Below are 25,638 nucleotides of genomic sequence, written 5' to 3' on the forward strand. Positions count from 1 at the left end.
AAAAAAATTGTGTTTTTCTCCCCTATACTATATTGGTAAATTTTGATATCACTTCATAGCTCAACACTGAAACAAATGTCAACAGAAGAATGGTGAAGTTCATAATTCAGAAAAGAGAGCTTTATTTCCTTAAAAAGTTTGCATCCTGTGGGGTGGCCATTGTGATGAGCCGGGAGCCGTAGCAACCAGCCAAGGGCCAGAAACAGCCACCTCAAGGGTAGAAAGAATAAGAAGAATTTATGCTGAGCAGGATGGTCAAATATACATATTCAATGAGGCACAGGAGGAGTGATGAATATTTATGACAGGAGGAACTTGCGCTCAGGAGCAACTGAGCTTCCTGTCTCTCCATGGGACCCATGTTCCCAAAACGGCAGTGTTAGCATTGATCTGAAAATGGAGAGAGAGAGAGAGAGAGAGAGAGACAGAGTGTGTTTGTGTGTGTGTGTGTGTGTGTGTGTGTGTGTGTGTGTGTGTGTGTGTTTGAGACGGAGTCTTGCTCTGTCACCCAGGCTGGAGTGCAGCGGCACTATCTCTGTTCACTGCAACCTCTGCCTTCCAGGTTCAAGTTATTCTCCTGCCTCAGTCTCCTGAGTAGCTGGAACTACAGGCATGCACCACCACTCCCAGCCAATTTTTGTATTTTTATTAGAGATGGAGTTTTTGGCATGTTGGCCAGGCTGGTCTTGAACTCCTGACCACAAGCGATCCACCTGCCTGTGCCTCCCAAAGTGCTGGGATTATAGGCGCGAGTGACAGCACCTGTGCCAAGAACGGAGTTTTCAGTCCTCTGAAGTCAAAAGATGGAGGAGAAGAGAAGGAAAGCCTCACTATGCATTCTCCATAGACTGGACAGACCCAATCTGTGCTCTAGTGAGGCATGTCCCACCTCCCCATCCAGTCTTGGCCGAGAACTCAGCTTCCAAGGCTTCACTGGAGTCCCCTTGGCTGAAAGATAGTCCATCCAGTCAATTAGGAGGCTTAAGATTTTATTTTTATTTCTCATTTGACAATATATCCCTTGAAAAGAAGGGCTGAGAATTATCTATCGTCATTGTCCTTTTTGGCAAAAAGGAGGGTAGGAAAAAATCTGCATCTCGTTTTTTAACCTGTAAGTGGGAATAAGAACTCCAAGGGACAAAGTGAATGGTGGAAATTTTCACCAGTTTTCATGTGTTTAAAAGGACACTCAGCAGCGCGTTTGTTGATCTGTCGATCCGTCTCTTGCTTCAACGATGCTTGGATGAAACAGACCAGGAACTCCCTCTCTTCCAGCCTCTGACTGCCCTTCCATCTCCTCTCCACCTGCAACCTCCAGAACCACCTTCTCCACCACCTCTTGCTTCTAGGGCTGTTGCAGATCTTTTTCTCAGTTCAGCTAAAGATGGGGAGGTGGGGCATCTTTGTCCCATGGCCATGAAAGTTTAGGCTTACAGACGGTTTGAAGGGTGAGTAAAGCAGGGGTTTATTGGGTGAACAAGAAAAAAGGAGGGGGAGCAGGGAGTCTCCGCCAGGCCAGAGTTCCTATTGGTGTGCTTCCCGCCTTGCAGTTTGAATCCCAGGTCCACCCAGGAAAACGGGGTCAGGCTCTTCCCTGTTGCAAACTGCGCGAACTTCTCAAGGCTCTGCCCTAGTGCACAGGCTAGTTGGAGTTTTTCTGGGAACCGTTTCCACCTGACTGTGTTAGGACCAGCCACACCATTTTTGTGGTTAGCTCCTTATAACTGACCAACCAACCGTGAGATCCCAGATGCATCAAAATTACTCCACCTAGGTGGAGGCAGCCATCAACTGCATCTGTGGGCTTTCTACAATTACTTCTCTCTGGGCTTCTATTTCAACCATAATGATATGGCTCTAGAAGGTGTGGGCCCCTTTTTTCTGGGCGGGCAGGGGGTTGGGGAACAGGGTCTCCCTCAGTTACCCAGGCTGGAGTGCAGTGGCAGTGGCACAATCATGGCTCACTGCAGCCTGACCTCCTGGGCTTAAGTGATCCTCCCAACTTAGCCTCTCAATTACCTGGGACAACAGGTGTGCACCACCACACCCAGATAACTTTTTGTTTTATTTTTGTAGAAAGTGAGTCTTGCCGAGACTGGTCTTGAACCCCTGGGCTCGAGTGATCTTCCTGCCTCACCCACCCAAAATGCTGGGGTTATAGTCAAGAGCCACAGCACCCCGCCTACTTCTTTCACAAATTGTTAGAGGAGAAGCACTAGGGTGCCCAGTGTCTCTTGAAGATGCAAAACCAGTTTGGCGGTCCTCTTCCAGGACGCCCAGAGCCATGTAAAGATAAGTCAGGTGGGCAAATGCAGTGGCTCATATCTTTCCTCCCAGCACTCTGGGGGACCCAGGAGGGAGGATCTCTGAGGCCAAGAGTTTAAGATCAGCCTGAGCAACATAACAAGACCCTGCCTCTACAAAATTTTTTTAATGAGCAGGCATGGTGACATGCACCTGTAGTCCCAGCTACTTAGGAGGCTGAGGTGGAAGGATTGCTTGAGCCCAGGAGTTCAAGGTTACAGTGAGCTATGGATCACACCACTGCACTCCATCCTGGGTGACAGTGAGACCCTGTCTCAAAAAAAAAAAGTTAAAAATACAAATCAAATTTGTCCCACCACTAGGATTATTGAGTTAGAACCTCTGCAGGTAAGGCTTAGGAATCTATATTTTTAACCAGCTCCCTAAACATCCTGATGTCCAGTGAAATATGAGAAACATTGCTGCGTACCCTGCCTATGTTTGCGTGTTTTTCCATAAGTTAATTGAAAACAATTTTAGCATCTCCCATTCCATCAGATCCCTTTCCCTTTTAACTAGCTAAGGTCCATGCTGGGAAACTGCCTAAAAATAGCTTAGGTTTTCCTTCCTGCTGGCACTGGTGGGGGTAGGACCGTTGCAGACTTCCCCTCTGACCTCTGTCTTTATTGTTTGTCTTTCATCAGTCAGCCGCAAAGCATTCTCCATATCTCACAGTTCCTTGAAAATTTCATACCAGGACTTGGCCAAGGTTAAGGTAGTGTCTGACTTTCTTTTCATCTCAAAAATGACCACTAGAATTCTCACTGTTGATGAAAGTGTAAAAATGATACAATTTCTTTGGGGAAACTGTTTGGCAATATCTACTAAAGTTAAATATGTACCCGCCCCATAACTCGGCAATTCCACTCCTAGCTATATACCCAAGAAAAGTGAATGTGTACATCCACCAGAAGGCATGGACCCCAATGTTCACAGCAGCTCATTCATAATAACTGTAAACTCAAAACAACCCTCTGGGTTTGTCCAGTAACAGGAGAATGGATAAATGTTATGACATATTTATACAATACTATATGGAAATAATTTATTTTCATATAGCAATATAAATGGACCTCAAAAACATCTCATGCAAGAAGAGCCATCTGCAAATGAGTATATACCGTATTATTCCATTGATATGAAGTTCAAGAACAGGCTAAACTAACCCATGGTGATAAACTAGAATAAGATCTATTTATAGGTGAGGGGGCTATTGAACTGGACAGGGTATGAGAGAATTTTCTGGGAAGATGGAAATGTTCCATTGATAAATCTTGATTTGGCTAGTGCCCTCAGAGGTGTATTTATGTAAAATTCATTGAGCTGTACACTTAAGATGTGTGCATTGTACTGTAATTCTAGATAGATGGCTGGATTCCATTGCTATCAAAAGACAGATCTAAAAGCACAGCTTGTTACTTCCCCACCCTTTCTTGTCTGAATTTCTTTCACTCTACAGGCCTCTATAGTTTTTTGTGTTCTTATGTACTTGCCAGACATTTCTTGCAGCCACAAGTCTCTTCTCTATCTCTCTTCTAGAGTTTTCTCTCCTTGTAGTCACCATGAGCAGCACCAAAACTGGTCCTCTGTATCCACCCCCTTTTCCTCCCACCAAGGGAGCGAAGGGTGGGTCACTAGCTACCTAGAACCCTGCAGGCGTGGCCTTTCTATAACCCGAAGTAGCTGTTGCCACTTTTTTTGTTGTTGTTATTGTTGTTGAGATGGAGTCTCTCTGTTTACCCGACTGGAGTGCAGTGGTGTGATCTCAACTCACTGCAACTCCACCTCCTGGGTTCAAGCAATTCTCCTGCCTCAGCCTCTTGAGTAGCTGGGATTACAGGCATGCATCACCATGCCTGGTTAATTTTTTTGTATTTAGTAGAGATGGGGTTTAACCATGTTGGTCAAGCTGGTCTTGAACTTTTGACCTCAGGTGATCCACCCACCTCAGCCTCCCAAAGTGCTGGGATTACAGGTGTGAGCCACTGTTCCCACTCTTTATGGCTCTTTAAAATCTTCCATTTCTATTTCTTTGCCCATTTCCATCTTTTTCACAAATTGGCTCCAGCTTCTGGGGATGAATGAAAAAACGTTCTGCTTTGATTGGTAGATTTAATTAGGACCACTGTTTTTTGGGACACAATCTTATCAAACACAGTGAATGTGGCAGCAAAGCAACTTGGTGAGCTGCTAACAATGGAGGATTTAGAACACCAAAGCTGGGAGGCCAAGACTAAAGATAGTTAAATGAACTGCTAAAGTTAGATGTTCAACACAGAAAAAAGAGCACAGGCATGTGTAAAAGTCCTCACATGTATGTCGTATCTTAATTTTTCACTCAGAACTTTACAAATGAAAAAATTCAGGTTTTTCAGAGCAGAGGTGCCAACATATTTGGACAGAATGTGACTTTTATTCCAAAGTGGACTGAATGAATCTCTGCCCACAGTTGAATCATAGCAACCTAATCCAAAAGGAGAAAAAAACTGTAAAGCTAAACTACTGAACATTTCTGAGTCACCCACAAAAGTGAAAGTATCAGTTAAACCGGAGAAATTAAGGAGCTGTCTTGACTTGGAAGGGGAGTTTGTACTTTATAGCATGCAGCTGTCTTTGCAGATTGCTGTTCTTGGATAAAAGTAGGGAGAAAGAGCAGTTACTTTTCAAGTGGCCCCAACCTGTTAAGAAGGCATGATGCTCTAGGCTGGTGGTGCTCAACCTCGGCTGCATCCTGGAACTACATGGGGAGCTTTAAAAACCACTGTGGCCTGGATCCCACCCCAGAGATTCTGATTTAAATGGTCTGGGTGTAACCTGGGCATCAGGATTCTTAAAAGCTCCCAGGTGATTTTAATGTGCAGCCAAAGTTGAGAACCACTACTCTAGATTCTAGAACCTAGACTCAGCAGGGTACCTCGCAGGCTGCTAAACATTCAGTAAATATGTGTTGTACTGGTAATAGTAATTTTAAATGTTTTCCGTTGAGATGTAATTCACATAGCAAAATCCACCATTTTAAAATTTGATTCGCTGATTTTTTGTCCATGCATCATGTCATATAACTATCACTCCTATATAATTCCAGAACATTTCCATCACCCCTGCTATAGACTAAATATTTGTGTTCCTCCAAAATTCATATGTTGAAATCCTAACCCCCAATGTGATAGTATTAGAAGGTGCCTTTGGAAGGTGACTAAGTCATGAGGGTGGAACCCTCATGAATGAGATTAGTGCCCTTACAAGGAAGAGACACAAGAGTGCTCTGCTCCCTAGTATATAAGAATACAATGAAAAGACAGTATCTACAAACCACTGACTGGGCTCTCACCAGACACAAGACTGCCAGCTCCTTGATCTTGGACTTCCCAGCCTCTAGAACTGTGAGAAATAAATGTTTGTTGTTTAAGGCACCCAGTATATGATAATTTGTTATAGCAGTCTGTATTAGACTGTTCTTACACTGTTGTAAAGAAGTACCTGAGGCCAGGCACAGTGGCTCATGCCTGTAATTCCAGCAGTTTGGGAGGTCAAGGTGGGTGGATCACAAGGTCAGGAGTTCAAGACCAACCTGGTCAAGATGAAACCCCATCTCTACTAAAAATACAAAAGTTAGCCAGGCTGGTGGCAGGTGCCTGTAATCCCAGCTGCTGGGGAGGCTGAGCCAGAGAACTGCTTGAACCCGGGAGGTGGAGGTTGCAGTGAGCCACGACAGCACCACTACACTCTAGCCTGGGCGACAGAGAGAGACCCCATCTCAAAAAGAAAGAAAAAGAAGAAGAAGAAGAAGGAGAAGGAGAACCTGAGACTGGGTAATTTTTAAAGAAAGAGATTGTATTGGCTCATGGTTCTGCAAGCTTTACAGGAAACATGGTGCCGGCATCTGCCTAGCTTTCAGAGAGGCCCCAGGAAGCTTACAATTATTAGGAAGATGGAGGGGAACAGGCACGACACATGCGAAAGCAGGAGCAAGTGAGAGAGAGTTGAGGGGGAAGTTGCACACACTTTTAAATGATTAGAGAGAGAGCTCACTTATCACCAAGGGGATGGCCCCAAGCCATTCATGAGGGATCCACCCTTATGATCCAAACACCTCCCACCAGGTCCCACCTCCAACAGTGGGGACTACAAGTCAACATGAGATTTGGGCACAACATCCAAACCCTATTACAGCCCAATATGGGCTGTGTCTCCACCCAAATCTCATGTTGAATTGTAGTTCCCATAAATCACATGTGTCAGGGGAATGACCAGGTGGAAGGTAATTGAATCATGAGGACAGTTACCCCATGCTGTTCTCATGTTAGTGAGTGAGTCCTCACAAGATCTGATGGATTTCTAAAGGGCTTTCCCTCCTTTGCTCAGCACAGCTCCTTCCTTCCACCATGTGAAGAAGAACGTGTTTGCGTCCCCTTCCACCATGACTGTTTCCTGAGGCCTCCCCAGCCCTGCAGAACTGTGAGTCTATTCAACTTCTTTCCTTTATAAATTATAATTACTGTAGGGCAGCTCTTTATAGCAGTGTGAGAATGGACTAATACACAGCCCAAACTAAGGCAATTCTAAAGAGAAACTTTATACCTATTAGCAGTCGGCCTCCATTCTCTCCTCCCCTGAATCCACAACCACTTACATATTTTCTGTCTTTGTGAAGTTGCCTGTAATAGAATCATAAGATACCTTATCTCATGTCAGGGGTTTTTTTTTTACATCTTATAATGTTTTCAAGACCCATCCATGTTGTACACCACAAGGTCAAATAGTAACCATTTGGAATCTTCTGCAGGTTTAGAGAATTCAATTCCTTTTCAATTAGGTGTTAAACAAAATTTATAGGAAGGCATTGTTTCGGACTAGCCTCCTGCACTAGGCCCCAGCAGACCACACCAAACTAAAATGGAGTCATTTATGTTAACTGAAGCAGGTAAATCCCCAGATGGACCAGTGTTTTCCTGAGAGCAAAAGACTCACAGCAACCAGAAAAGGCCACGTTTGCCTGAGTTGGCATAACGAGGAATTTCCCTCTACTTTAACCCTTGTAAGAAAAGTGACCCGTAGTAAGCTTATGTTAACCATCTACTTTTTAAAATTATTGTTTCCTTTGTTCCAATTATGTACTCTGAAAAAAAAAAATCACAAAAATTATTGTTTCCTTGTTCCCACTTACAAAACCCATTCTGCCATGCCCAGGAGAACACCCATTCTACTCTGTAGATTGAAGTGTTGCCCAGTTATAGAATAGCAAATAAAATTCATTTAGACTTTTAAATTAAATGTGTCATAATTTTATCTTTTGACATAAGTTGTTCCATTTGTACCAACAATTGAGAATTGTGAGTGAAAACCCCACCAACAGTTTTAGATTCTGTAATTAGTAAATAAATCATAGGAACTTTCAAAACAATAGCAGCAACCTAAGAGGTCCTGTGTACAGGATTAGCTGAACTAAACAAGGATAATAATCGGGGAACTTGCTTTACACTGTTGGGGCAAAAAGCCACAATAGAGAAGATCTAACACATATCCCAGAGAGGATTCCTTCTGCTTTAAGGAGCTGAATAGCTAGCCAGAGGGAAGAGAGAAACTTCTGTATTTTTTCCTGCTCTGGCCAACATCATCATTCCTTTCATCTTCTCTCATAAGGAATCCACCATGTTGTCCAGTCCCGGTACAAAATACTTATTCCATAAAAGCACATGAGTCTCCAGCCTGACAATCAGAAGGGACTTTCCCTTCACTCTCTCCTCTTTTGCGCTCTGCACTCCTTAATGCTTGGGGGATGTGGAGAGCAGTAAGAAAAGCAAAATCAAAGAATTAGGATCCCTGGGTCATTTAATGAAGCTAGTTTATTTATTTGTTTATTTATTTTACAGCCTGAGCTTTACTTGAAGATATTAAAAAGTCTGAGTTTATCCAAATTCCACAAATGTGGACTAAATGCAGTTTCATTTCAGTACAGTAAACATTGCCAGAGTCGCTACAAGGTGGCAGACACAGGGCTGGGCACTGGGGTGCAGGGACAAATGGGGCCTTGACCCTGCTCTCACTAGATGGGTTCACTCAGCATCTGGCCCGAGAATTTAAGCAGATCTCCCAGGGGCCGTGTATTTCTGTCTTATACAGTACAATTGCTCTCCAAGTCTGCGTGCACCTTCAGAGCTGAACTCAGGTTAAGGATCAAGCAGAAGCTCAGATGTGGTTTGAATAAGGGTGTTGGCCTTCCATGCTTAAAGGTGTAAAACCAGACGTGTATAAAGCTCACCCTGTGGTGAGACATCCCTGCAGAGCCTCCTTAGTTAGTTTTCACCACATTTTGATCAGGACACATCTTAGAGCCACTTACTCAGGAGGTGGAGAGGGAAAGGCTACCTCCCCCTGCCAATTCCTGCACTTTCCATTCCCAGTGAGCAACAAGAGGCTGGGAACCCATACGGCTTATCTAGGCCCAGCTGTGAGGCTAAGATGATATACTGTCATCTCTTTAGATAGGAAATGCTAGAGGACTGGAAAGGCTGATAATAAGAGTGTTAATGGCCTTGACACAGTTTAGAGCTGCAACGAACTGTGGAGAGTCCTGAGCAGTGGAAGCAGGAGGCGAGTGGTGAATGGAATGACCAGCTGGAGCAAAGAGCTTGTTGCCATTGTCCTTCTTCTCCATGGGCATGGCGCCTCCCAGTGGTGGGCCACCCACCTGGGCCCTGGGACTCCAGCCCACACGGGAAATCCTGGAGCCAAATAATGCTACTGAGGTCACCCTGCTTAGTTGAGTAGAGATCGAATAAAGTTTTCATCAGACAACTCACAAAAAAGAAAGTCAGCAGGCTCACACAATCCCCTTTCCACAGAAGCAGGGCCTATCTTGGACAAAATTATAAATTTTTGGACTGGTTTCTGAGATCCTTTTGTAACCACCCAATGGGTTCATCTTGCTGGCTGCTCAGATAGAGCCAATTTATTAGGACAGGAATTGCAGTAGAGAGTTTCATACACGCAGAAGACCAGAGTTTTATTATTACTCATATCAGCCTCCCTGAAAATTTGGAAGCTAGAATTTTTTGAAGATAGTTTGGTGGATAAGGGCTGGAAAATGGGTACTGCTGATTGGTTGGGGACACCATTCTTAGGGTGTGAAAATGGTCCTGCTGCACTGAGTCTGCAGCCACAGGACTTGTTGAGTCAGGAGTGGAGTCATCAGGTTGTCAGAAATGCAAGTCGGAAAGGACATCTCAAAAGGCTAATCCTAAATTCTACAACAGTGATGTTACTTATAGGAGTAATTGGGGAAGTTACAAATCTGACCTCTGGAACAAAGGCCGGTTATCATTTAACTATGCATACCTCTTAGCCGAATTCAAGCCCCTCTTGTAATCCTAACTTTGCAGACTTTAATTAGTTTTACAAAGGGAGTTTAGTTTGGGGGAAGGTTGTTACCATCCTTGCTTTAAGGTTAAACTATAAACTAAATTTCTCCCCAAGTTAGGTTGGCCCATGCCCAGAAATGACCAAGGGCCGTTTGGAGGTTAAAGTCAAGAGGGACTTGGTTAGCTCAGATCTCTTTCACTGTCATAGTTTTCAGTTATAATTTTTACAAAGGCAGTTTCACTTTCATATTTTATTTCTCATCCCAGTCACCCATGGGAGACTATGGTCTTTTCTTTTCCCTATCTTCGTCTTCTTCCATCAAAACTTATCTGTCCTATGTCTCATTCCTTCAGTTTCCTTTCTGCTGAACTGTGTTGAGAGGTATCTAATGTCTTCAAAGGTGACCACATATGTAATGGTTGGCACCAGCTTGGAAGGGAAGTCTTATGATTTAGCAGCAAGAACCAGTGTGACTGACCCACAGAGTAGCCACAGGCTTTCTTGAAAGCTTTGTGGAAAAACACCAGATATTGTCAGGGAAACACACCTTCTGACTTCACTCTGTTGAGAAATAACTCCTGCCATCTGGAAGCTGAAATTCTACTAGGTGAGATAAGAATTACATACAAATAAAATATATGGCCTATATTAGTCCGTTCATACTGCTAATAAAGACACACCTGAACTTGGGAAGAAAAGGAGGTTTAACTGGACTTACAGTTCCACGTGGCTGAGAAGGCCTCAGAATCACAGTGGGAGGTGAAAGGCACTTCATACGTGGCAGCAGCAAAAAGAAAATGAGGAATAATCAAAAGTGAAAACCCCTGGTAAACACATCAGATCTTGTGAGACTTATTCACTATGACAAGAATAGCATGGGAAAGACTGGCCCCCATGATTCCATTACCTGCCCCTAGGTCCCTCCCACAACCTGTGGGAATTATAGGAGATACAATTCGAATTGAGATTTGGGTGAGGACACAGTCAAACCATACATATCATTCCACTCCTGGCCCCTCCAAATCTCATGTGATCACATTTCAAAACCAATCCTGCCTTCCCAACAGTCCTCTAAAGTCTTAACTCATTTCCATATTAACCCAAAAGTCCACAGTCCAAAGTCTCATCTGAGATAAGGCAAATCTCTTCCTCTTATAAGCCTGAAAATCAAAAGCAGCTAGTTACTTCTTAGATACAATGGAAGCGCAGGTATTGGGTAAATATAGTCATTCCAAATGGAAGAAATCGGCTAAAGCAAAGGGGTTACAGGCCGCAGCAAAGGTGTTACAGCAAAAGGGTTAAAAGTCCAAAATTCAGCAGGGCAGTCAAATTTTAAAGCTCCAAAATAATCTCTTTTGACTCCAGGTCACACATCCAGGTCACCCACAAGAGGTGGGTTCCCATGGTCTTGGGCAGCTCCACCCCTGTGACTTCACAGGGTAGAGCCTCCCTCCTGACAGCTTTCATGGGCTGGCGTTGAGTGTCGGTGGCTTTTCCAGGCATGCAATGCAAGCTGTTGGTGGATCTGCCATCCTGGGCTCTGGAGGATGGTGACCCTCTTCTCACAGTTCCACTAGGCAGTGCCCCAGTAGGGACTCTATGTGGGTGCTTCAGCCCCACATTTCCCTTCCATACTGCCCTAGAAGAGGTTTTCCATGAGGGCCCCACCCTGCAGAAAACTTTTGCCTGGGCATCAGGCATTTCCATACATCTTTTGAAATCTAGGTGGAGGTTCCCAAACCTCAATTCTTGACTTCTGTGTACCCACAGGCTCAACACCACATGGAAGCTGCCAAGGTTTAGGGCTTCCACCCACTGAAGCCACAGCCCAAACTCAATGTTGGCCCTTTCAGCCAAGGCTGGAGCAGCTGAGACACAGAGCACCAACTCCTTAGACTTCACATAGCATGGGGACCCTGGGCCTGGCCCATGAAGCCACTTTTTCCTCTGGGGCCTCCAGGCCTGTGATGGGAAGGGGCTACCGAGAAGGTCTCTGACACGGCCTGGAGACATTTTCCCCATTGTCTTGGTGATTAGCATGAGGCTCCTGGCTACTTATGCAAATTTCTGCAGTTGGCTTGAATTTCTTCTCACAAAATGGGTTTTTCTTTTCTACTGTATCATCGGGCTGCAAATTTTTAGAACTTTTATGCTCTTTTTTATTTTTTAAAACAGAATGCTTTTAACAGCACCCAAGTCACCTTTTGAATGCTTTGCTGCTTAGAAATTTCTTCTGCCAGATACCCTAAATCATCTCTCTCAAGTTCAAAGTCCCACAAATCTCTAGGGCGGGGCAAAATGCTGCCAGTCTCTTTGCTAAAACATAACAGGAGTCACCTTTGCTCCAGTTCCCAACAAGTTCCTCATCTCCATCTGAGACAACCTCAGCTTGGATTTCATTGTCTGTATCATTATCAGTATTTTTGTCAAAGCTATTCAACAAGTCTCCAGGAAGTTCCAAACTTTCCCCCATTTTCCTGTCTTCTTCTGAGCCCTCCAAACTGTTCCAGCCTCTGCCTGGAATCCAGTTCCAAAGTCACGTCCGCATTTTCAGGTATCTTTTCAGCAATACCCCACTCTACTGGTACCAACTTAATGTAGTAGTCAGTTTTCATGCTGCTGATAAAGACATACCCGAAACTGGGAAGAAAAAGAGGTTTAATAGGACTTACAGCTCCACGTGGCTGGGGAGGTCTTAGAATCATGGTGGGAGATTAAAGACACTTCTTACATGGTGGCAGCAAGAGAAAAGAATGAGGAGGAAGCAAAAGCGGAGACCCCTAATAAACCCATCAGATCTTGTGAGACTTATTCACGGTTATGAGAATAGCACAGGAAAGACCAGCCCCATGATTCAGTTACCTCCCCCTGAGTCTCTCCCATAACACATAAGAATTCTGGAAGATACAATTCAAGCTGAGATTTGAGTGGGGATGCAGCCAAACCTTATCATGGCCAAATAAGACATTGAAATGTGAATTTCTTTCTTATTCTCTCTGTAGGGCTCCTCTCCCTTCCTTTGAGAAGGCTCTGGCTTCATTGCCTAGGGGAAGGAATGCAGCAAGGGAGAACACAGATAAAGGTTGAAAGTGGTTTTTTGCTCCTTGTTCCAAAAGCTTACACCCTTAGGGAATCCAAGGGGTGGGGCACTGTGGAGGAGATTAAAGAAAAAGAATCTGTGTCATCTCTAGATTGGAAAGAGTTTTCCATGGGTAGGGGTAAAGAAGAAAAAAGGAGAGGCCGTGGGTTCTAGGAGCAGAAAGGAACATGCCTGGCTTTGCCAAGTGGTCACTACTTAGGAAAAAAACCCTAGAGAGAAAATGGCTGTGTCTAAGCAGAGAGAATTAAAGGAGCTTCACCAAAGGCTCCTACATCCTGGGCAGGCTAGAAAGGCAGCAGGAAGCTGCAAGACCCAAAGGGAATATATATAGTGAAGAACATATCCTAGCAGGGTATGTGGACCAGGGCTCATGCGGACCAGAGCCCAGAGGATCATCCTGATCCACCTTCCCTCCCATAATCTCCTAATCCCAGCCCTCCAGCCCCACCGCTCAACATTTTAGCACTTGGGAGGTTCTTGAAAATTCAGAAAGGTTGGAGGCTGTTTTTCCACCAACCGGGTGGGCAGAAAAAAGGCTCAAAGTCAGAAATCAAACTGAGTTATGGAGAATAAAGTCATGCTTTTCATAGACCTGAGTTCACGACCATGATTCAAGGCAGAGAAGGCAGTGTGTGGCAAGGGGTAGAAGGATATGGGTGGCTCTCAGCCTGGAGGAGGTTGGAGTCTGATTGTGGAGAACCAATTTGAGTTCTCCTGAATTAGCCAAACTCCCACCACAGGGAGGGAGTTGAAGACTTGGTTCTTTGCCTGAGCAAAACTGTATGTTCTCAGAACAAAATGAAATGTGTTATTGCTGATCAACAAGATATTAACAATAAAGCACTTTGTTAAACACCTTCATATATGTTTGTTGATATGGTGAATCCTGTAGTGAGAATTGCTAAGATACAGTGTTTACTTAATAAATAAGCTGAGGGAGATTTGGAACTTTGCCTATAAAGGGTGAAATAGATTCATCTGGATAGATTTAATGTTCATGATAGTCAACCAAATGAGAAAGCTTATTTTGGCAATGAGTGCAAGGTATTTTTATTGCTCATTTGGTTCTTATTCCTTATTGCTCTTGCAAAATAAATAATGCTGCTTCATGCAAAATAAACTTCAAGCATGTTTTAACCTGATTTGTGTGGATGAGTCAAGATTTCCCCAAGAATCTATCCTGCCGCAGTCTCCTCTTCCACTAATGTATTTTTGTAAAAAAATTAATAGGCTTTCTTTGCTGTTTTAGCATTTTAGGTTTACAGAAAAACTTAGCAAAAAACGTAGAGTTCCCATATACACCTCCGTTCCCTACCCCCCAATTTCCCTTATTAATATCTTGCATTAGTGTGATACAATTGTTAAAAAAAAATTTGATGAGCCAATATTGATCATTATTATTAACTAAAGTCCATAGTTTACATTAGGGTTCATTGTTTGTGGTGTATATTCTATGGATGTGAATAAATGTATGATGACATGTTTCTTCCATTACAGTATCACACAGAGTGATTTCACTGCCCTAAAAATCTTCTGTGTTTCATCTATTCATTCCTCTCTCCCTTTCACCCTCCAACCCTGACTACCACTCCAATTTGCGTTTAGTAATCACACAAACAACTATACAGCAAATGAAATGAGAATCCACTGAATACACCTTTACATTGTATGTCTAACCTTTTACATCAGTTTACATTGTCCCTGTCTTTATCAGTAGGCAAACTTATTTTTTTCCATAGCTGTAATACCTGTGCATTTTATTTTGAATTCTAATTGTGTTCAATCAATTTCACTTCACAGATCTATTCCTATGTACAAGTGGAGTCCACACATATACCATCTTTTATCTTGACATAATGACTAAGAATGAATTACCTTATAGTTGTTATGATTTTTCAGGATCAATTGTCTGCCCTACAGTTACGTTTGTTCAAGTTCTAGCTCTGCAAAATGAACAACTGGTACCACCATACAATTTGATTCTTGTGAACTAAATGGTCTCATACAGAGAGGGTCATTTTTTTTTCAAAGAACAAGTTTTTGGAGCGCTCTCATAATTCAAGATTTATTTTTCCCTAGGAATAAACAAACAGTATGAGAGATGCATTCTTGGAGTACAAAAATGCATAACTGTCGGAGCACATGTTTGCTTTAATGTAGCTTTTCCTTTTTTAGCACTATTTTTAATTTTTCCTATAGGGCAGTCTCCTAAATTAATAGCACAGTAATAATTTTCCCTATTCATATCATTTTATCATATGTAACTTTTATGCTGGACTTTCTGATTTATGGTTGCATTTTTTTCAGTCCAGTTTTAGCAACATCATCACTTGAATAACATTTTTACAAGATGTGTAAAATCTTTCAAATTATAGTAATAGTAAATATTAACAATGTAATAAACACTAATCTCACAGAATTTCATGTCTGAATAATCATGGCTCTCCTGACATGGAGAATGAAGGGTTACTCTTTGCTAACTGAAGGGGCACTCTCAGATGCTAGGCAGCAAAAGAGAACAGTTTACAAGTCACTTCCTTACAGTGAGACTTAATATTTTTATATCATGCTGGATTTACATTACTTTAAATAGAGGGCATTTCCACAGCAGAATGGAGGCAGCTTTTAGCTGGCCCCACTGAATTGCCTGCACCTTAAAAACAACCAGAAAGTGGTTCTGTTCCCTTTAAGCTGCAACTCACTTTTTATCTTATCGTCCACAAAAAACAAAAATCTCTTTTGGAATATAAGCTTGGGGTTTTCTCTTCTTTCAATATAAAAACTCCTAAGGAGCTAGACAACAGTAACTCATTTAAAGAGGTTTCATCCTGGCTGTGCAAACCTCAGTCTGATTCTTGGGTCTTGACTTTCCTTGTGAAGTGACTGCAGAGTGTGGGCCAGGCTGTGGCCCTGGTCTGGCATTTCACACGCATGATTTACAGCCTTGCTGCTGAAGGGATGCCCAGTGAGATGCTTTGAAACAGCTTGTTTAGGTAAGTGTAGATGCTGCTGAGTCCCAGCCAGCCAGCCTTAGCTGTGACTCTGCAGTGCCTGGTAGAGCTGCCTATGACATTTCGCAAGTCAGTCCTGCAGACCATCCTACAATAGCTGCTCCATGGAGATCAAAGCTATGTAAGCTAGTTTTTTTGTTGCTGTTGTTCAGTTGGTTTTACTATTGAGTTGTAGGAGTTCCTTCTACATGTTGGTTTAACCCCTTATCAAATAGATAGTTTGCAAATCTTTTCTCCCCATTTCATGGGTTGCCTTTTCACTCTGCTGATTTTGTTCATTGTGCAGAAGAAGCTTTTTGTTCATTGTAGTTTCACTTACTTATTTTTTAGTTTGGTTGCTTGTGCTTTTGATGTTACATTGTGAAGATGTGGAAACAGCCTAAATGTTTATGAACAGATAAAGATAATGTGATATATATATACACACATATATATATACACATATACACATATATATAATATATATATACACACATATATATACATATATACACATATATAATATACATATATATACATATATACACATATATATAATATACACACATATATACACATATATATAATATACATATATATACATATATACTTATCTATATATATGTATATATATATACACACACACAACTGAATATCCTCCAGCCTTAACAAAGAAGGAAATTCTGCCACATGTGACAGTATGGACAAAGCTTGAGGATACTGCGCTAAATGAAACGAGCCCAGCACAGAAAGACAAGTACTGTATGATTCCACTTACTTGAGGTATCTAAAAAGTCAAATTCATAAAATCAAAGAGTGGAAGAGTAGTTGCCAGCCACTAAGGGGAGGAGGAAGTGGGAAGTTACTAACAACAGGCATCAAGTTTCAGTCTAGCCAGATCAATAAGCGCTAGAAATCTGCCACATTGTACCTATACAATGGTTCCTCCTTAACTGCAGTTTTGCTTTTAGAGATTTCAGTTACCCAAGGTCAATCACAGTCTAAAAATAGGTGAATAGGGTACAGTGCGATATTTTGACACACACAGACACACACAAAAATACATAACTTTTATTATGGTATTTTATCATAATTGTTCTATTTTATTATTAGCTATCATTGTTTATCTCTTATTGTGCCTAATTTATAAATTAAACTTTATGATAGTTGTGGTGTCCTAATTCGGGAAAAGGAGTCAGGCTTGTGGACCAGGGAAAAGCAAAGAGAATGAGCAAATAAGCTATATGTCTGCCTTTCTTCGTGGTACAGAACATATAAACAAAAAACAGGAAGCAGATAAGCTACAGGGCTGGTTTTGTTTATGGCCCAGGACATATGGCCCTCCTGCACGATAACTTACAAAACTCCTAAACTTCCTGCTTACCATCAAACGCTTCAATTTATCAAACACTCCAGCTGGCAGAAGAATGCAAGTTAAGCTCTCTGCTGCCTTGACATTATCAATCAGCCCAAGTTTCGTTCTATAAAATCCTCAGCAAGCCTTTTGACATGGTTTGGCTGTGTCCCCACCCAAATCTCATCTTGAACTGTAGTTCCCATATGGGAGGAACCCATGGGAGGTAATTGAATCATGGGGGTGGTTACTTTCATGCTGTTCTTGTGATAGTGAGTTCTCACGAGATCTGATGGTTTTATAAGGGGCTTTTCCTTTTTTGCTTGGCACTTCTGGGTTCTGCCCCACCCTGAAGAAGGACATATTTGCTTCCCCCTCCACCATGATTGTAAGTTTCCTGAGGCCTTCCCAGCCCCAAAGAACTGAGTCAATTAAACCTCTTTCCTTTATAAATTACCCAGTCCCTGGTATTTCTTTATTAGCAGCATGAGGAATGGACTAATACACCTTCATTTCCTTGCAGTCCACTCCTCTTTTGCTGGTTCTGCCTGCTGCACCCTGGCAATGTATTTTCATACTTTCTTTAATAAATCTGCCTTTCTTATCTACAACTGTCTTGGTACATTCTTTTATCCCTTACTGGTACGGGAGTGCTGGGAAGGGAAGAGCATGGTCCCTTTAAATAAAAGGGAAGTGGAGAAAGGAAATGCTAGGTAGAGGAGGGTGTGGTCCCTGGCTAGGGCTCTACCCTCACAGACCCTGGTGAGGACAGGCACTTCTGCCTTCCCACCCAAATGTTGCATTTTCCAAGACCTCGCAGGCCCTGTAAAAATCCGAGACCCTAGCAAAGCAGAGACACAGCAACTGGACGTCTTGAGGAAAAGATTGGCAGAAATCACAAGCGGCTGGCTGTCAAGAGCACACTGGCAGAAGAGCCCGCTGACAGGCACCGGCATACCAGCAGGCCATTGGCCAGCAGAACCAAGTGGAGTTTGCCCAGAGTAAGAGCCATCATTGACAGGGCTGTTCTTCTTTCTGTTTTACAGATGAGAAAATTGAAACCCAGAGAGGTTAGTTAATTTATCCAAAGACATAGATCTAGTAAGTGGTAGGTCCTGCATTCAAATCCTTTCTCATTCCGGAATGTACAATTCTAGTCACATGTCTATACTGCCTTCCCTGTACATCTGAAATCTTATGATGCAGTCACTTGTTCTTTCTCCACCAATAGTCAATCATGTGGTAATAATCCAGGAGAAGCTGGAATTTGAAATGTTTCCCTGACTTTAGCCATATTTTAAGGTTCCTGAAGCCAGCATGGTGGTGTTTTCCAATGGTCCAAGCTCCGGGACATTCCTGCCTGCTGAGATATTACACAAAAAGAGTTGTGCTAGCTGAGGTCTGTTATTGCTTTCCTTTGATGTCCACCTGCTGAGTCACAGCCACCCTTGCCTTTCCACAGAGCAGCTGCCCATCTACCATAATGATGTCCCAGCATCTGGAGGGGGTGGGGAACATTGAAGTCTACAGTTTCTTTCTGCTCCCTCCATACCAAGCCACTTTCTCCATACCCAGCCCAATGCCTGCCTTGTCTTGCAATCCTACCCAGGATGCCCAGCATCCTGGAAGCCCTAGCAGACCACACCTTGGCAATAGAGAGCAGGCAGGCAGGCAGATGCATGCAGCTGGTGGGTGGGGAAGGCACCTGGCAACCCCTCCCAGGTGGAAAAGAAAGAGCAGTGCAAACTATGGCAGAATATGTGTCTTCAGGCTCCCTCCCCTTATCGCCTGTGACATGTCTCTGCTACCAAGGGTGGCCATGGGCCAGCACCTCCTCAGACAGGCCCTTAGGAAGTAAAACCCTCTGGGAAGAAGGGGGTGAGTTACATAAGGGAGAAAAAGGCTAACCACTGAAGACAGTTAGGGACCCTTAAGGGCCTGGATGTGATGAGATGGAACAGGGACCCCTCTTAGCAGTTTACTGGGCACTCCAAGCATGGAAATAAAGAAAAGATTTTGAGTCCCTTCAAAATGCCTGGGATATTCCAAGCACCTAGCTAGGCCTTGCAACCAGCAATTAAAAAGGTAAACAGGCTGAGCATGGGGGCTCACTCTTATAATCCCAGAACTTTGGGAGGCCGAGGTGGGCAGATCACTTGAGGTTAGGAGTCCGAGACCAGCCTGGCCAACATGGTAAAACCCTTCTCTACTAAAAATACAAAAATTAGCCAGGCATGGTGGCATGCACCTGTAGCCCAGCTACTCAGGAGGCTGAGGTAGGAGAATTGCTTGTACCTGGGTGGTGGAGATGGCAGTGAGCTGAGATCAAGCCACTGCACTCCAGCCTGGGAGACAGAGTGAGACTCCATTTCAAAAAAAAAAAAAGGAAACAATTCAAGCAAGACGATAACAATCACTTAACAATAGTCACCCAAATAGGTTAGAGTCACAAGATGTTAGGTCCCAAGATGAAAGATACCAATTTGACATATGTCCTTGAGTTGTTTTTCAGAAGCTTGGACCCCCAGCAGTTGGAAAATGCTGACCACTGTCATGTAGACCTCAGGTAAGAGGGAACTGAGGACTGAACTCTGATTGCCAGTTTTTGTTCTAAATTTCTTCCTGATGGGCCTGGAGATGTTTCCAGAAAGGGGTTCTTCCAGACCCCAAGAGAATGTTCTTGGATCTTGCATAAGAAAGGATTTAGAGTGAGTTCACAGAGTAAAGTGAAAGCAAGTTCATTAAGAAAGTAAAGAGGACGGGCACAGTGGCTCATACTTGTAATCCTAGCAGTCTGGGAGGCTGAGGCGCGTGGATCACCTGAGGTCAGAACTTTGAGACCAGCCTGACCAAAGTGTTGAAACCCCATCTCCACTAAGAATACAAAAATTAGCTGGATGTGGTGGTGGGCGCCTGTAATCCCAACTACTGGGGAGGCTGAGGCAGGAGACTCGCTTGAACCTGGGAGGCAGAGGTTGCAGTGAGCTAAGATTGCACCATTGCACTCCAGCCTGGGTGACAAAAGCAAAACTCTGTCTCAGGAAAAAAGAAAAAGGTAAAGAAACAAAAGAATGGCTACTCCATAGGCAGAGCAGCCATGAGGGCTCCTGGTTGGCTGCTTTTACAGTTATTTCTTGATCATATGCTAAACAAGAGGTGGATTATTTATGAGTTTTCTGGGAAAGGGGTGGGGAATTCACAGAACTAAGGATTTCTCTCTTTTAGGCCATATAAGGTAACCTCTAGAGGTTGCCCTGGCATTTGTAAACTCTCATGGCACTGGTGGGAGTGTCTTTTAGCATGCTAATGCAGTTAATTATCACATAATGGGCAGTGAGGACAGCCAGAGGTCATTTTCATCACCATCTTGGATTTAGCGGGCTTTGGCTGGCTTTTTTTTCCTCTATCCTGTTTCATCAGCAGGGTCTCTGTGACTTGTATCTTTTACTGACCTCCTGTTTTATCCTGTGACTAAGAATGTCTAACCTCCTGAACTGTGACCCAGTGGGTCTCAGCCTTATTTTACCCAGTCCCTGTTCAAGACAGAGTTGCTCTGGTTCAAACGTCTCTGACAGAGAGTCACAGCCACAGGCCAAAACTTATCATTCCTTTCTGTTGACCCCAAGGTTTTAGACAAAGCAATGCTTCCTTAACCAATTGCAAATCAAAAAAATCTCTTTATCTATCTATGACCTGTTAGCCCCTGCTTCAAGATAGCCTGCTTTTTGGACCAAATTAATGTAAAACCTCCGTGTGTTGACATATGATTTTGTCTGTAACTTCTGCTTTTCTAAACTGTACCTCTGCCTTTAAAAACTCCTGCTTGTAAGCCATCAGGGACTTCAAGCCTTAAGTGATTCTCCTTGCTTAATGCAAGGAGACATAAGGCATCACTAAATACATGGTAAGATGTACATTGATTCAGTCCAGAAAGGCAGGACAACTGGAAGTAGGGTCTTCATGTTATAGGCATATTCAAATTTTCTAATTGGCAATTGGTCGAAAGAGTAATTATCAATAGAAAGGCATGTCCCCATTACACTCAGGGGTTGTGAGGACCAAGGCTTTAGCCTGCAGATGAAGCCTCCAGGTAGCAGGCTTTAGAGAGAACAAATTGTAAATGTTTCTTGTTAGATTTAAAGCATCTGGTCTACAGTAATTCTAAAAGGGAGGAGGATATAATGAGGCATGCCTGGCTCCCCATTCCGATCATGGCCTAAACTCATTTTTCAGGTCAACTTTGGAATGACCTTGGCCTGGAGAGGGAGTCTATTCAGATGATTGGGGGAACCTTAAAATTTATTTTTGGTTTACAGGGGCTTTGAATTCAGGCTTAAATACCATCATCCCACTGGGGGGAAAAAAAAGGTGTTGGGGAAGACCGATCATGAGGAGATGCCCAGAAAAGCACAGTCAAGGATGAGGTTTGTTATGGGGATTTAAGTCCATGCTGTCTCCATTGTTATGAGTTTCTAGTGATTTACTCATCCCTGTCTTCCTGTTACAGACACTCTTATAAGTGGTGATTTCCTTTATAAATGTAAATTTCCCTTATTGAAAAATAACTTTTACTCTGTTTTCAGAGCTTCTCCTATGTCTGCAGTTACTCAAAATAACCAGTTCAAAATAATCCTTATGCCAAAGAGGCATATTTTGGAGTAGCATATTCTGGTCTCCTACACTAAGCAAGTCACAGGCCAGCCCAGATTCAGGAAGTGGGAAGTAGACTCTACCTCTTGATAGGAGGATTGTGTTTGTATTGGGATCATAGCTCGCGAAGGAAGTAAACTCCATGATGTGGAAGCTTTTTAACATCTATTAATAATGATTGAAAACTCCACTTCTTATGTTTTCTGCTGAGATCACAGGTATGAGCCACCACACCTGGTCATGTAAATGAATTATTTTAAACTTCATCTGTCTACGTCTCTTAATTGTTCCTGAACTCTGGCAGAGAAAGGAGAGATCTAACTTATTGGGAACTTTCAAATCACAACAGTAAATACTAACAGCATCATTTCAGTGAAAAGTTAAGTACTTTGTACAAGGCTGTGGTAGGGAGGGAGTACTCAGCTCGTAGGTTCTTGGCCTCTCTAACCCCAAAGAATAGGGAAGGGGCCCTGGAGGCATGGTGAGTTTACCATTCTCATAAATATCATGGACCCAAAGATTTTTTTATCAGAGAGAAAGAAGACATCTCCCACACTGTGGTGGGAGGGAATCCAGAGAAGGAATCCGTTCAGGTAGGAGCAGCTGAAGTTTTAACCCTTGAGTTATTCCTTCCCCATTCATGTTCTCATCCAATAAGATAAGTTCTTTCAAACTTCCTCTGAATTGATTGATCTTCTTCTCTGATACCAGATTGGCTACTTGTTTTACAACCCTGAGTCACAGAGCATCCTCTTCCCAGAGCTTTCAGTGGGAATTTGGAACAAAAGAACCCTACCAAAGAATTTTACCTGACCAGCGTGGAAGTGGTGCTCAAACAGCCCCAGCCACCTGAGGCAGGGAACCAGGAAATCCTGCATTCGAAACCCCTCCCCCAGCCGACCCCAGAAGAGAAGTTTCTTTAACACCGTCCCTCAGTTGCATGGCTAATGCTCAGTTAGGCTTCATTCCAGAACTAGCCTCCTTGACTAGAAGCAGGACTGCCTTCACCCTGTCTTTGTGACTGCAAGAAGCCAGTCAACATTTATGCCACCATTTTCTTTCCTTCAACCAAATCCAGGTTAACAAACCTTTCTTAATACCTCTGCCCCCACTTCTTCGTGTACCTACCATTTATTGAGTGCTTATTGTGCAACTCAGAGGTCAGTGGAGGTTCCCGACATCTGAAAATTCAATTGGAATTTTTTTGAAACCATTCCCGCATTATAAATGTGGGGAAAGTCCTGAGTGACTCCACTCTCCCAGGATTTGGGGTGGGAGCCCCAGTTTACCTTACTTCTCCTTACTCCTAGTGGGTTATAACTCCAAGATTCCATTAAATTATAAATTATCTCACCATCTTTTATGTGCTATTTCTCTACACTGTCCCTAGACATGAAATAGAGACACCTGCCCTTGATTTCTTCCTTAAGAATTCCCTAAACTGCTCGTTGGGAGTGAAGCAAAGGTGTGGTGTGTCAGGAGGGTTTTTAATTACTCAGGCTGTTAACTCCCTGCTGATATCTGATATCTCACATTCCCAGTTCCTCTCCTCCCATATTTTTGTACTTTATTCTGCAAAGCATCACACATATCTAACAGAAGAGAAAATACTATAAAGAACTCTTATGTTCCCATTACTTGGTTTCAACAATCACCAGCTCACAACGAGTGTTTCATCCATACCCTCATGCATGGGATTATTGTAAAGCAAACCTCAGGTATCATTTCATCCATAAATGTTTCAGTGTGCATCCCCAAAAGAACTGTAAAAATATAACCACCATCTTAGTACCACTCCTAAATATAACTAATAGCAATTCCTCAGTATCAGCAAGTATCAAGCACCGTCTTGGCCTGCTCCTCTCTCATTCATATGAAGTATAGGAGACGGGCAGGATTTGTTTTCCAATCATAATCTGGCTGTCCAAAGCAGGATCTGGTCGACAGGATGAAGTGAAGAAACTGTCAGGAACCAGCAGATGGCGACAAAAGCAATCCCTAGCTGCGTGCATTGCTCATGAGCATAAGACACTCCCACCAGCATCATGACAGTTTACAGTTTACAAATGTTGTGGCAATGATCTGGAAGTTACTGCTCCTTTACTAGAAAGTAATAAATAAACCACCCCTAGATTTGCATTGACCTGCCCCTTAATTTGCATGTGATTGAAAGTGGCCATAGTGAGTATAAATACGATTACCAACAGCCCACACATTGCTGGCTCTGGGTGCACTGCCTATGAGTTAGCTCTGCTCCATGAGAAGCAGTAGTGTTCAATAAAAGGTTGCTAACATTATTGGCTTGCCCTTGAATTCTTTCCCGGGCAAAGCCAAGAACTCTCCTGTGCTAAGCCCCAGTTTGGGGGCTCACCTGTCCTTCCTCACATGAGCTTCAGTCATCACCTAGAGAAGATAACTTGCACGTTTGTGTCTCCCACAGACTTCCCACCTTGTCGCTATAACACAGACACAAATAATAATTGTCTACCTGAGCAGAGACAACTGCTCCATTAGGCACAGTGCCTACTGCCCCTCAATATTTTAGAGACTCACAAAAATGTTTTAGTCTCTTAAAATAAAAAAATAAATGTTTGAGTAAAAAAATATTTTAGTATATATTAACATGTCCATCTTTATACCAATGAAGTTATAAAATGTAGGTTTCAATATTATTTTAAGCAGGAAGTTAATTACCCAGGAAGGCAAAAGGGCCGTGGTTCCATGAAAGTCACAATGCAGGCTGTACTTGACATATCCTTTTCAGCGTTTCAAAGGCATCTTCTAATCTAAGTGTCCAGAACTGAACACATTCTTCTTCACCCTCCTCTTCCGGTCCTCACCCAGTGTCCCCTACATCAGTGAAAGGCTCACTATCCTGAAAATAAACAAAGACCACCCAAATGGAAGCATACACAGGCTACTTATTAGAGCTGGCGAGAGTAAGGGAGTCAGCCACAGTCATCTGCATTTGACAGACTCAAAGGCAGTTAGGGGGAGCTTTACAGCAGCAGGAGTGTGAGGAGGCTTTGGAAATGCTCTGATTGGAGGCTGCTTGCATGGTTGAAGAGCGCTAACTAGAACTAGAAGATCTTCTGTAATTGGCTTAGGGAGTGTATTTGGCTTTCTCTGGCTGGTCTTGAGTTAGAAGTGAAGGCAAAAACAGAGACACCATTAAAGGACCATTGATCAAATTCTGACCATTCTGGCATGATGGTTGCAGAGGCTGTGGTTTAGCTTCCTGGCATGGTTGCTGCAGAGGTTGTGAGGCAGAGTTCTGTTGCCATATGTGGCCTGGCTGTTGTTCATTTGCATATTCTGACTCTCTCTCTTTTTTCTTTTTAAATTTTTCTTACTAATTCCATGGGTTTCTTAGGAACAGGTGGTATTTGGTAAGTTCTTCAGTGATTTGTGAGATTTTGGTGCACCCACCTCCTGAGCAATATACACTGAACCTGATTTGTAGCTTTTATCCCTCACCCCCTTCCCACACTTTCTCCCCAAGTTCCCAAAGTCCATTGTGTCATTCTTATGCCTTTGCATCCTCATAGCTTAACTCCCACTTGAGAACATACACTCTATTCCTGAGTTACTCCTTAGAATAATAGTTTCCAATCCCATCCAGGTTGCTGCAAATGCCATTAATTCATCCTTTTTTTATGGCTGAGTATTAATCCATTGTATACATATACCACAGTTTATTTATCTACTCGATGATTGATGGGCATTTGATCTAGTTCCATATTTTTGAAATTGCGAATTGTGCTGCTGTAAACATGTGTGCAAGTATCTTTTTTGTATAATGCCTTATTTTCCTCTGCGTAGACACCCCGTAGTAGGACTGCTGGATCAAATGATAGTTCTACTTTTAGTTCTTTAAG

At 42.9% G+C, this 25,638-nt stretch overlaps 1 long non-coding RNA gene across 1 annotated transcript; it reads left to right on the plus strand.

The window, feature by feature from the left end:
• Positions 1–25,392, plus strand: LOC128931616 (uncharacterized). Its single transcript, XR_008480213.2, has 4 exons — positions 1–1,448; positions 2,949–3,019; positions 6,670–6,762; positions 17,922–25,392. It is a non-coding gene; the product is annotated as an uncharacterized LOC128931616 (long non-coding RNA).
• The last annotated feature ends 246 nt before the right edge of the window (positions 25,393–25,638 follow it).

This window comes from Callithrix jacchus, chromosome 3 (genome assembly GCF_049354715.1).
Source record: "Callithrix jacchus isolate 240 chromosome 3, calJac240_pri, whole genome shotgun sequence".
NCBI lineage: Eukaryota > Metazoa > Chordata > Mammalia > Primates > Cebidae > Callithrix > Callithrix jacchus.